The sequence below is a fragment of the Canis lupus genome, chromosome 24 (genome assembly GCF_011100685.1).
Source record: "Canis lupus familiaris isolate Mischka breed German Shepherd chromosome 24, alternate assembly UU_Cfam_GSD_1.0, whole genome shotgun sequence".
In the NCBI taxonomy this organism is placed as follows: domain Eukaryota; kingdom Metazoa; phylum Chordata; class Mammalia; order Carnivora; family Canidae; genus Canis; species Canis lupus.
Window position 1 is genome coordinate 41,088,921 of NC_049245.1, and position 12,805 is coordinate 41,101,725.

General features: G+C 40.1%; 1 long non-coding RNA gene across 1 annotated transcript in view; it reads left to right on the forward strand.

Moving 5' to 3' along the window:
• The first annotated feature begins 253 nt into the window (after positions 1 to 253).
• LOC111092192 overlaps positions 254 to 12,805 on the forward strand; it is a 29,194-nt gene continuing 16,642 nt past the window's right edge. Inside the window, exons 1-2 of the long non-coding RNA XR_005378004.1 lie at positions 254 to 398; positions 4,257 to 4,408. This is a non-coding gene — a long non-coding RNA (uncharacterized LOC111092192). The remainder of the gene's footprint in view (positions 399 to 4,256; positions 4,409 to 12,805) is intronic.

A 12,805-nucleotide genomic window follows, 5' to 3' on the forward strand; every position in this document is an offset into this window, starting at 1 on the left:
ACCCCCGGGGAGCTCACTCCAGGCTTGCGATCGGGGAAAATGGCTGCAAAGACCGGAAGCCGCGAGCGCGCACTCCCCGGATGGGGCGGGGCCAACACGGAGGGGCCGTGACCTCTTAGCCCCGCCCAGCACACCGCTTCCGGGCCGGTGAAGAGGCCTGGTTGGTACGGGGAGCTGTCACCGCACCGGGGCCTGGTGCGCCTCCGGGGCTGCTTCCGGGAGGCGGGACCTGCGCTTGGACGGACCGCGGCCTGCGGTGGTCGGAGGGAGCCCGGCGTCCGGAGGGCCTGCGGGTTCGCGGGCTGTGCTGGCCTCGGTGCGGTGGTCGTGGGCTTGCAGCCGCGCAGTGCCCGGGGCTTGGACTTTCTGGAACATGGCCAGCCCGTGTTCAACCCCGGGTACACTCCTAAGCCCTGATGTCTTTGACCCGGGGCGGGGAGGGGGGTAGGAGGAGAGGGGAGATGGGGAGGGGGAGAGGGGGTATCAGGAGGAGGAATGGGGAGGGGGTGGAGGGGGGATAGGGAAGGAGCTAGGGAGGGGGATGGGGAGCGGGGAGGGGGTATCAGGAGGAGGGATGGGGAGGGGGGAGGGGGTATCAGGAGGAGGGATGGGGAGGGGGGAGGGGGGTATCAGGAGGAGGGATGGGGAGGGGGGAGGGGGGTATCAGGAGGGATGGGGAGGGATGGGGAGGGGGGTGGAGGGAGGGGGGATGGGGAGAGATGGGGAGGGGGGTGGAGGGAGGGGGGATAAGGGGGAATGGGGTAGAGGGGGAGGGGAGGAGGATGGAGGGAGGGGGGATAAGAAGAAGGGATAGGGTGGAGGAAGGAGGGAGTGGGGGGGAGGAGGAGGGAATGGGGGGTGCGGGAGGCACGTGCTCTGTGCTGATTGCTATTCTTGAAAATGGGGTTCAGGGAGGTCTCCTGGTTTACACCTGCCCAATAGCAAAGATTCCTGCCATGAGTGGTAATATTTTTTTGTCAGTGCTGCTAAGGGGGTATTGTGAAAACTTGCTGTTTTTTTAATTTAATTTTGATTTTAATATTTTTAAATTTTTTTAGATTTTTATTTTTTAAGATTTTATTTTTAAGCAACCTCTACGACCAATTGTGGGGCTCGAACTTATAAGGCGAGGTTAAGAGTCCCTTTGCTCTACTGACTGAGCCAGCCTGGCAGCCCCCCTACCCCCCATATTTTATTTTTAAAACTTGCCTAAAATGGTTTGAAAACACCAGTGAAAGTGAGTGAAGCTGCCAAGGGAACTCTTTAGTTAGGAATCTTGACTTTGGGGCCAGAGCACCTGGCTCAGATGCTGCCCGGGTGCTTTTTTTTTTTTTAACCTGTGTGGTATGGCAAGTGGCTTGGTGTTCTTTGTGATTCAGCTCCTCATCTGGGAAATGGGCACGGTAATAACACCTGAGTCACCCAGCTGTGTAGGACGCAAATGAACTTAAGTAGGTAAGGCCCTTGGAACAGGCTGGTGCAGGGAGACACCAGGTCAGTGTCAGGTCTTATTGTTACTGCGGCTGCTGCTGTGCAGAGCTCAGAATTAACCTGACATCTCATTCACCCACGTGAACTCTTTGTCAATCCATCATTCATTTGGAAAGTTTGCAGCTCTGCCCTGGCCCTGTCCATATGGTACTGTATATAGTATTAGTTACTGGTGCAAGGGCAGGAGATAACAAGAAGTGTATAGCATCTAGCAGAATGCCATCATCTCATTTCGGGGGTGTTTCCTGTTTGTTTCTCATTTGATAGTAACATATGGTATGTACTGTGTTCTGTCATTCTCTTTTAATTTTTTTAATTCCGATATAATTAACATACGGCGTTATATTAGTTTCAGGTGTATAATATACTGATGCAACAATGCTATACATTACTCAGTGCTGGTCACGATGAGTGTACTCAAAAATTTGAAAAGCTTCATGAGTTTGAGGTCATTCCTACTCAGGGGGTGTGCTAAATCTTCTCTGTATCATAGTATATGCATTACTGAAGTGAGCACTGTAATTTTCCCGTTTTGAATTATATATTTATTGAATACACTATATATTCTATATATCTTTTATATGTAAAGTATCTTTCATAAGTATCTCTGTTTTGTATGTACAAATACATGAACATTTGCAATATAGTAATAGTTTTATATAAACATACATATCATTAGAGATACATGTATTTTATATATGTATATATTACATAAAATCATTTTTATCTCACAAATAGATAAAAATACAGATAATAGTAAAATAGTATAATACCTATGTATAACCCAGATATAATAAATATTAACTTTTTAAATGTTTAATTTTTTAAAGAAACAAAACACTACAGATGCAATTATCTCTACACTATTCCATTTCCTCTCCTATCAGCCTCTTTTCCCCACCTCTAGTTAGTGCTATTTTGAAGCTGCTGTGTATCTACATCACTGATTTTAATATTTTAACATAAATGTATGGTCCACAGGACAATATTTAAAATGTAGTATCATATTTTTGTTGTTAAGTAAGGTAAATAATATTTTGCTAAATATATCTTTCTGCAACATCCTCTGATCATTTCCTTTTTTCACTGAACTTTTTTTTTTAGATTTATTCAGGCTGATAAATTATCCCTATTTCATTTATTTAATCACTGTGCAGTAATCCTCTTGTAAGAATATATCCCAATGGATTTATCTTTCAATTGATGTATATATAAGTTGTTTACAGTTTTCATTCTTGCAAAGACTGGTACAGTGTGTATGGTTGCGCACATCTCCTTAGGCAAATGTGTGAGAGCTGCTCCAGGGCACACATGTAAGAATGGAATCGTTGGACTATACTTCCTTGTCTCACTTTTATATTTATTTTTACATCAAGCATTTATTATTCAACCAGAAGAAGGAAGAGTGCTGGAAACAATAGGGAAAGCAATTTCTGAGTAATCATTTATTATTCTTAATTTTCAACTTTGAAACAAATATTACGACCTCATTCTCATGCTTTTGAATGAGTCGACTGAAGACTAAAGTTTGAAAGGAAATTGGAAAATGCTTAGCATTTGGATTTGCTTATCTGTATAAACCAGGAATGACTTGATACTGTAGGGTATGCAATGCAAAAACCAAAAATAAATTGGATGATGAGAATCATAGGAGACTAGAGCCTACTATTTCTTCCTTTTTTTTTTTTATACTTTAAAAAAAACTAATTAATTCATTTATTTAGAGAGAGAGCAGGGAGAGGGGCAGAAGGAAGGAGGAAGAGAGAATCTGAGCATGGAGCCTGATGAGGGGCTCACTCTCACAACCCCAAAAATCACACCCCTAGTTGAAATCAAGAGTCAGACTCAACCAGCTGAGCCACCCAGGCACACCTAGAGCTACCTTTCCTAATCACCAATGTGAATGTGTTGTGCTCTTCAAAGCCATTGCATTACATATAACATACTTAACTCTTTTACTTTAAATGTGTCTATACTAGATTTTTATTTTGATAATCCATGATTATACTTGAAAAGCGTAAAAAGGAAGAGGACTTCATATCTCCTCCACTCAATTTTAATCTACGATAGCCACTACTTGTAACAGTTTGATATTTCCTAAGTATTTATAAGAGAGTGTGTATGCGTACTTTCTAATAAATGGTATTTTAGTATATCTTCAAACTGTAATTTAATAATTTGAATCTGCATTTCACTCTGAGTTTATAAGTAAAATAATGTAACTAGTTGAAGGGCAGTAACTAGATTTATACCGTTAAGTACTGCATTATTGTTTTGCATATTGAGGCTTTGATTAAATTGTAAAGTGAGTGCAGAATCTAAGGTCTTAGTGTCAAGATTTCCTGATTACTTCAAGGATACAAGTGATCACCAAGTGTCAGCAAAGCAAGGAGAAGCCAAGGACTGTCAGTGAGGCTCCCCAGGTCCTTTCTTGCTATATTTGGACATGCTTCAGCCAAATTTAACATGCAAGGTGTGTAAGAAGTGTATGCAGGTACATGACTTGTACAAACATCTCCATTTTACACTCAGGATAGCTAATAGCTCATTCGGCATTTTTCAGAGAACCATGCCCCATAGAGCCTTTGAGTCCAGATTGAGTCAGACCACTGACTACCCCCAAACAGACCAGGTACACTCTACTGAAAGCATTTTATCGATAAGGATTCTTCTACTAGTGAATGTCAATCATGGATTTGCTGGTTGATCCATCTTTAGTGTATTTTCAAGGAGATTTGACTGAGGTGCTTTACTTTGTTTTCTAGACATCCACAATAAAGGCAAGAAAAGATTGCAGGCTTGCTATGCCACGGACACTTGACAATGACCATGAAATAATCCGAGGCCCATGGATAAAGCCACTTTAAAAATCTTGGCCTATAGTTTCTGTAGCAATAGCAATAAAGCTACATCTTTGGTACATACTTTTCATTTTCTTTATGTTTGAGATAAAGTTTCTGTTTTCCTTTAAACATTCCAGGCAAGCTTTAGTCCTAGCTTCCAGATCCTTTTCCTCCTAGAGCTTGTCACCAATCCTAAATTCTGACCTTCAGTGAAACCACTAAGTGGCAAGTTGGATTTCCTCTATTTAATCCAACAAGAAATCAAAGCTAATATTTTTTAAAGATGTACCTTAGTAAGGGTCATAGCATATGCTGGTTCCTGGATGTAACTCTGCATTTGTTCATTTTCTGCATAAACATAAACTGCTCTAAATGGAAGGAGAACTTTGTTGATGGCCACATAGAAATGGAGGTGAGAGGTGGGACATGTTACATCATTGGGCCATTTGCTTTTCAGATATGGAATTCTTCCACTGGAGCTCTACCCTGCTCCTGTTGGTCCATCTGTTCCCCTCTAGAGTTTCCCACCTCACAGAAGGCCACCTGTGATTAAACAGTTGGAGGCAGATGATTACTAAATGGTAGGAATGGAGATGGTATTCATATTTATATAGTGTCCAAGCAGAGGAGTTTGCACATTAAGAATGCATATTGCACTGTGCCAAACCCAAGAAAGGAATTGTGTTTTGAAACAGTATGGGAAGAGAAAGCAAATAGTTAATTGGAAAGAGATAAAGCAAATGAGCTTCAGAATAGATCTCTGAAATGATTATCACTGGTTTCATTTAGAAAATATCCTCTCCTGGACCACACATTTCACTTTAATTAGGGAATGTGCTGGAGTGTAAAGCAGCAAAATGTCACTGTGTACCTGCCACATGACCTCACACCTGGTTTTCAGAGTAACAGTGGAAACTATACAAGTATTAACCACAAGACATGAGTGAATGATACAGGGAAATGCAGGAAAGCTGTCTTGTAAAGTTTGAACATGGTCAACAGCATTTGGAGGCTACAGTCTCTAAAATTATGTATTTTCTCTGCTCTGGGAGTTACTGCCCTAAGGTCAGTTTTGTAGGTCCCAAGGGCAACTTGAACCAAGTGTCAGTATTGTCTCTTAAAAAGCTGAGTGGTTTTAGGTTTCCTGCTTTCAGGTCTCAAACATTACACCCCATAAAACCAGCATGTTTTCCTAATCAGTTGCTTAAGAAATAACAATGACCCGTCAGTAACTTTAAGGGCAAGAGGCATTCTCAAAAGGAGACACAAGAAAGCCCATTTAGTTCCACATCAAGTCCTCTAGAATTTCTCGGTGGTATGAGAGTACATTGTTAGGAATCCAGGATTTGAGGGGGTAAGAAATAAGATATGTATGAAAAGGGAGCTCAGAAATGAGAGCCTTTGGTCTTAAATGTTTAGATCACAAATAAGCATGACTATAAGTGTTAAATTAATTGTAAACACTGTGGGTAAGTGGATACGAGTGGATTCACAGCAGGAGAGGGACACACTTTACTACCTGAATCTAACAGCTACCATGAAGAGTTGGATGTGCTGGGGGGGGTTCCTAACAGGGCCGATGGTGATGATGACTCACATTTATGAGTGCGTACTCTCTGCTGGGGGGCTTCTCCAGGAACTTTCAAAACATTATCACATATGATCTTTATAACAACCTTATGAAAGGAAAATTATTCTGTTCATTCATTCTATTCATTTACCTCCATGAGCCTCATGCTCAGAGTAGGTAAGCAACTTAGTCAAGGTCCTACAGCCCTAAAGGAGCAGCGTGATCAGTCTCTCATCCATCTGGTGCCAGAGAACTATGTTCTTACCTTCACAGCAGTTGTGGTTACCTTAGATTTTTTGAGCACATTATCTAATATGGAAGTAAGTATTCAGTCAAGAATCTGGACCATTTAGGGACGCTGGGGGTTGAGCCTCTGCTTTTGGCTCAGGGTGTGATCCTGAGCCCAGACTCCTGGGATCAAGTCCCACATCAGGCTCCCTGCATGGAGCCTGCTTCTTCCTCTGTCTGTGTCTCTGCCTCTCTCTCTCTGTGTTTCTCATGAATAAATAAATAAAATCTTTAAAAAATCTGAACCATTTAATGACTGAAAGAGCAGTGTAGGCTGCTAAGACAACTTTGCATTTTCGCTAGGGAAACCACGTCTCTCCTGTGATGTCCCTATAACATCATAGGGACCAGAGACAGGGTCTCACAGGGCAGTGGGCCATAGGACTTTTGTGGCAACGTGGATCCCACATTTCAGATTGCTGACTTATTGGGTCTTGATGCTATAAATTTTATGACTCTTACATGGTCAGCTAGACCCAGTGTCACCTCTTAGTCCTAATCTATGACTCTGAGGCTACCCAAACACTTCTGTCTCAGTGGACCAATGCAAGCAGACATAAAATTGGTCTATTTTATGAAAGAAGGGTCATTAAGAGGTATGGCCAATTTAGATACCAAAGTAAATTGTAGGGTGTTTGATTTTTTTTATGTTATCTTTGTTGACTGAATTGCCAGTATAGATATGTTAGCATTTTATTTATGATGAGTAGCCTCCACTGAGCGATTAGCCTCATTGCTATTTTTGTTATAATAACTTTGATTCTTGCTTTCTGTAATTTTTGGTTCCAACAGAAACCTCATGCAACTTGATTAAGTTCCAGAAACAAAAAATATTTGCACGTGTTTGTGTATGTATAACTATGTTGGGAGGATCAGAGTGTATTAAGATCTCAGGGGGAGAAAATATACACAGATTTGAGAGAATGGAACCAAAAACTATAAAGTTAAAAATTAAAGTTAATCTTTTTATCTTTCATGACTCAAATGGAATCTCTGCTTGTCTGTGTAGATATAATTTGTTCTCTGTCTCTGTAGCTAAGCCATCCCAACCTACCAGTACATAGCTTTTCAAGTTCAGAGCCCAAGTGAATCTTTTAAATACAGTTTGAAAATTTCTGGGGTAGAGATCCTCAAGGGCCTAACTGGGGTTGTTGGTGATTGTGGGGCAGTGAGATCGGACAAGACTGCCTACTTGTCAGGGCTTGTTGGGGATAAGCCTTTGAGAGGATGGAAAAGGTTCTCCCCATGGGGAGTGAGGAAGCGGGGGCAGTTATTAGTGCAGGAGATTATGGCAGCCTCTAATCCATCTGTCTGGATGTTACTTTGCATGAATTTGCTTTTTAGTCATCTGATGTACTACCAAGACTCACCTTCCACATGATTCCCTATTGTTTGATGAATAATGCTATTTGGAATTTTCTTATGTATTTGAATTAAGGAATTTAATATATGGAATGTAAGTATTGTACTTAAGGGTGTGAATTTTACGTTCAAAATGCCTGCATTTGCAGCCCAACACCAGAGTTTACCAGCAGTGAGAACTTGAGAGAGTGACTTAGCCTCTCTGTGCCTCTTTATTCAATTTTATACAACAAAGGTAGTAGTAGTAACTACCCATGAGAGTTTTATAAGAAGTAATTGAATACATGGGTGCTTTTAAAATAGTTCTTGTAGAGTTTTTTTATTTGGTACAAGATTTTATAAATTACGAGATTTTTGTATGCTTAGGGATTTTTATACACATTAATTGATTGAAATAAAAGGAAATTTAAGGAGAATGTACATGCTGAGAGAAAAATGAGCAAGGTGGAAAAGGAGAGACTGCAAAGTCATTACAGTCTTGTGATAACAAGGTTTGGGGGCACTTGGGTGGCTCAGTTGGTTGAGCGTCTGCCTTTGGCTCAGGTCGTGATCCCAGGGTCCTGGGATGGGGTCCTGCATCAGGCTTCCTGTGCTTCTCCCTCTACCTGTGTCTCTGCCCCTCTCTGTATGTCTCATGAATAAATAATAAAATCTTAAAAAAAAAAAAAAAACGAGTGTGTTTGGCCGAGTGGAATGGTCCAGTTAAGCTGAGCCTGTGTAGCCCATTCCTTGTTTGTTTCCATTATGGGATGCCCCTCCACCAGCCCTTTATGCCAGGATGGTTCAGAGAAGAGCTACATGCAAATTAAATAAATTAAATTGTAATTGGGTAGAGCAGAGGGCATTTTGGCTCCAATGGTGGTGGAGGAAATCTGGGAGAAGTTTGAGTAGATGACACAGGATGAGATCCAGAGGGAACGGGTTTAGTTTTAAATATAAGAGTGAGATCCTCTATTGCAGCAAGGGTGGGGTGGAGTGGGGTGGGGGCGGGGGGGGCGCTTTCTTATGTGGGGGAAATCCTGGTGTGGAAGGTGGTGTGCTTTTGTATCTTGGTGGCTTTTCAGGTTGGTCTGAGCCCTTTGCACCATGGCCACTTCTAGCTTAATTGATTGCTCCCAAGGAGAGCTAAGCCTTCCTAAAAAATATAGAAAATCCAACTATAGTAATTGCAAAAATGGTAGATCATCTTTAAGTAAAAATGGAAGCTAAAGATGTTACATTTTTTATGCAAAGACATGGCCAACATTTTTGATCTGTCAAGCAGTTTCGTTGTAAGGTGGAATAATAGCTGTTGAGCCTGGGATAGGGCAGGGGTTTCTAACATGTTGGTCTTCCCAATCTCCCCCTCCAGAACACCCAGCCCAGTTATATACCACATGCAGGCTGGGGAGCAAGGTGAAGTATCTGAAATGTGAGCATTTCTATTCTGAATCAGAGCAGACCATATCATGCTTTCCCCTGGGGTTGACTTCTCCAATTTGATAAAAAAATTATTTAAGATGGACTGATTACTGATCCTTCTAGAAGCAAGTGATGTATGCTTTCTACCATTCTGTTACTTTTGTGCTTTCAACACTGTGGATTGACCCAATGATATTGAAACCCTCAGTTCGAATGACTCACTGAACAATAATTGTAGGTTTTTTTCTTTGAATATTTTATTTATTTATTTATTCATGAGAGACACACAATGAAAGGCAGAGACGTAGGCATAGGGTGAATCAGGCTTCCTGCAGGGAGCCCGATGCAGGTCTTGATCCCAGGACCTAAGAGTCCTGACCTGAGGCAAAGACAGACACTCAACCACTGAGCTACCCAGGTGCCCAATAACTGTGTAGGTTTTATTTTTAAATAAGTACTTGAAAAAAATTTTTTAACTAGCTGTAGAATTGAACTTTGAATTATTTCTGTGAAATCAAATAATGGGCAAAATCACCTTCAGATGTCCTGTTTCTTAGTAAAAGTTAATTCAAATATCAAGTTTTTTTTTTTTTTTTCAGTCTGATGAAAGCACCTAAAAATGTTTTTGTTCACTTGGCTTTAATGATTTTGAGAAGATAAGCTTTGATAACAGAGTATGTTTCGTTTTTGTGGTTATTAAAGCTTTGCTTAAAATGCAGCTAAGCAACTCTTTACTTTTTGAATTGATCAATATTATTGCACTGTTGTTATATGGGTAATATATTACAGTGGTTTTTACTGACAGTCTTTCTGAAAGAGAAGAAACCGTAGACATAAAATGTACCATCACCCATCATGGCAGAAGTTTTTAAAGAATACAGTGTTAAAGAGAATCTTTAAGAAAACAGGCATTGTATCTTCTTCATGTCCATATCACGAATACCTAGCATATTGCCTTGCACATAGTAGATCCTCAACAAATCTGTCTGGTGTTGAATTGAATGGAATTGGAACTTACATCTTCCAATATACTGGAACAGAAACATAAAATTGAAATATGCAGGTACAATGACAAATTAGAGGAGCTATATTTTAGGGAAGACTGTAGTAGGCTTATTAATGATGACCATAAATATAACAGAAGTAACAACAGTAGCAAATACACACCGGATCTTTCTACATGCCAGCTGCAAAGCTTATAATTTTACCTGAATGCCCTTATTTTGTCCTTATGGCAAGGCCCTGGCCTGTCCCCTTTACAGATGAGAGATCTGAGATCAGGTGAGCTCTAGTACTTTGCTGAAGATCTCCCTTGTGGGAAGTGTCAGAATTGGAATTTAAATTCAGGCACTTTGGTCTTAAAAAATGCCTTCTTAGTCACTGCTACTTTTCTTTCCTTTCCATCATATATTGGCCTCTACTAAAGGTCCAGTTAAAATTGATTAACTAAGATCCAGCAGATTCTAGAGCCTGCCTCTTAAAGAAGACCACAGGACATAAGACTAATTGGAAATAGGAACCAGATTCCTAACAGATTTTCAGGCACAGGATTTTGTTCTTCTTTCATTTATAATTCCTTGTTGGGTCGCCCAAACCTCACTTAAGAAGTACTTGTTTCCTGGACTTACAAGTCCATGTTTTTTCAGTTGAACTGTGAAACTAGTTTCTCTGGGGGCAGCCACTCCCTGAAGGACTGAGGGAAAATAAATATTCAGTGAGGTGTGTGTGTGTGTGTGTGTGTGTACTTTATTTTAGAAAACTTAGAACTTCTAAGCCTTTGGTTGGATTTGGGAACATGTGCTTTGAATTATTGATCTTACTGTTTCATGATATTGAAAGGTACTTTCAGACAATGGGGATGCATGCTTTTTCTGCATGAATATTAGTTGGTTATGAATCCCAAGTTCATTCTACCATTTTGAGTAACAGAAGACACAAAATACAAGATAGGATACCAATGGTGACTTTTTAAAATTTTTATAAAAAATTTATTTATTTGAGAGAGAGTGTAAGCAGGAGCAAGGCCCGAGGGAGAGGGTGAGAAACAGACTTCCCACTGAGCAGGGAGCCCAACTTGGGGGCTCGATCCCAGGATGCTGAGATCATGACCTGAGTCAAAGACACTTAACCAACTGAACCACCCAAGTGCCCCAGGATACCAATGGTGACTTTTATAAGTGTGGTGATAGACTAGAGAAAAAAAATGCTTTTGAAGAATTAGAAGCTAATAAGGGCTTATCATTCATTGGAAGGCTAGTTTTGTGATTTTTGAGCACTTTGATTGTAATTTATAATGAGATACATTTTGTAATGTGACTTACTATATCCAGATGTGTGTATAGATGTGCATGTATGTATGTGCATACATGTGTACCTATGAAGGATAGACCCATGTCTATTCTGTATAAAACATTTTTTGAAAAGATTTTATGTATTTATTCATGAGAGACACACACACACAGAGGCAGAGACATAGGCAGAGGGAGAAGCAGGCTCCCCATAGGGAGCCCGATGTGGGACTTGATCCCAGGACCAGGATTACACCTTGAGCCAAAGGCAGGCACTCAACTGCTGAGCCACACAGGTGTCCCTATATAAAACATTTGTATATGAGATAACATCCACCTTACTATATACTGTACCTTCTGATACTTTCAGTTATATTTTCTTTCCTAACATATTACAATTTATAATTTTGTATTAATATAATTAGCAGAAAATTGAAAAGAAATTATAGTATATGTAAATATATATATGACTTACACAAATATGCCAATCTCTCATTACCACTAAAAACAAATGCTAGAGAGTCATTGGAATCCATGGATCAAAAATATGGAAATATCTAAAACATTTTTGGTTCCAAGGGGAAGATAATTCACTTCTCTAGAAGTTCCAATTTATTTTACTAATTCTTTGAAGAAACTTGTTAAATACCTGCTATATGCCAGGACCATTAGTTTGTTGTAAAACAAACATTTTCTTTGGCCTTATAGCTTAAAGACCAGTGAGCAAACAAACATTGAAAGATGTATACACTAACTAAATAATGAAAGATTATGGGAAATGTAAAGAATATGTGGCAAGTCCAATTAACATTTACATGAGCAGTTTTAATTGTTTTAGTAATGCCAAAGAACAATTCTAAATAAATTAACTGTAAGCCAAGATTGTAGGAGGAATTGGAATTGTCCAGGTGAAAGAGATTAAGGAGAATAAAGTAAACAGGCCTGAGTCTGGAAGGAACTCATTTCAGAAAATGAGAAAAAACAGTCAGTAAGGCAGTAGGGGGAGTCTAGGCAGATGAAGAGAATAGGTGGGCATGAATTAGAATGTGAATCATCTGCTAGACCAAGTTAAGGGTTTTTATGTTATCCCAAGCATAGTGGGGAAATGTTGGAGATTTTTCAATTTTTCAATTGTTGTATTGTTCTATTTATTTCACCTAAGGTATCTCTGCTGATGAAGGAAAAATGGGCTGTAGGGAGCCAAAGTGGAATGAAGCCATTGAGCTAGATGGTCCCAGAGGCCATTGAGGCTTAGACAATCTATGACTCTTATAACCTTTGTATCACCAAAGATCTGTATGATTACCCCCAGACAGCTGGTTTCTTTTTAAATTTTTCTCATCATTTGGCTTTCAATGGTTGGCTTGGTTGACTAGAGAAAACCAATGGCAGATCCTTTTCGACAACCTCAGGTGACTGGTGCTACGTCGTCTTCCAATTTCTTTTTCACCAAAATAGATAGGATACTAGCCACTCTAACTTTTGGGAAGTTAGGCCATGGAAAGAAGCATTCTTCTCAGATGACAAATCAGGTTAGATGTAAGCCAACCTTGCCAAAGTAG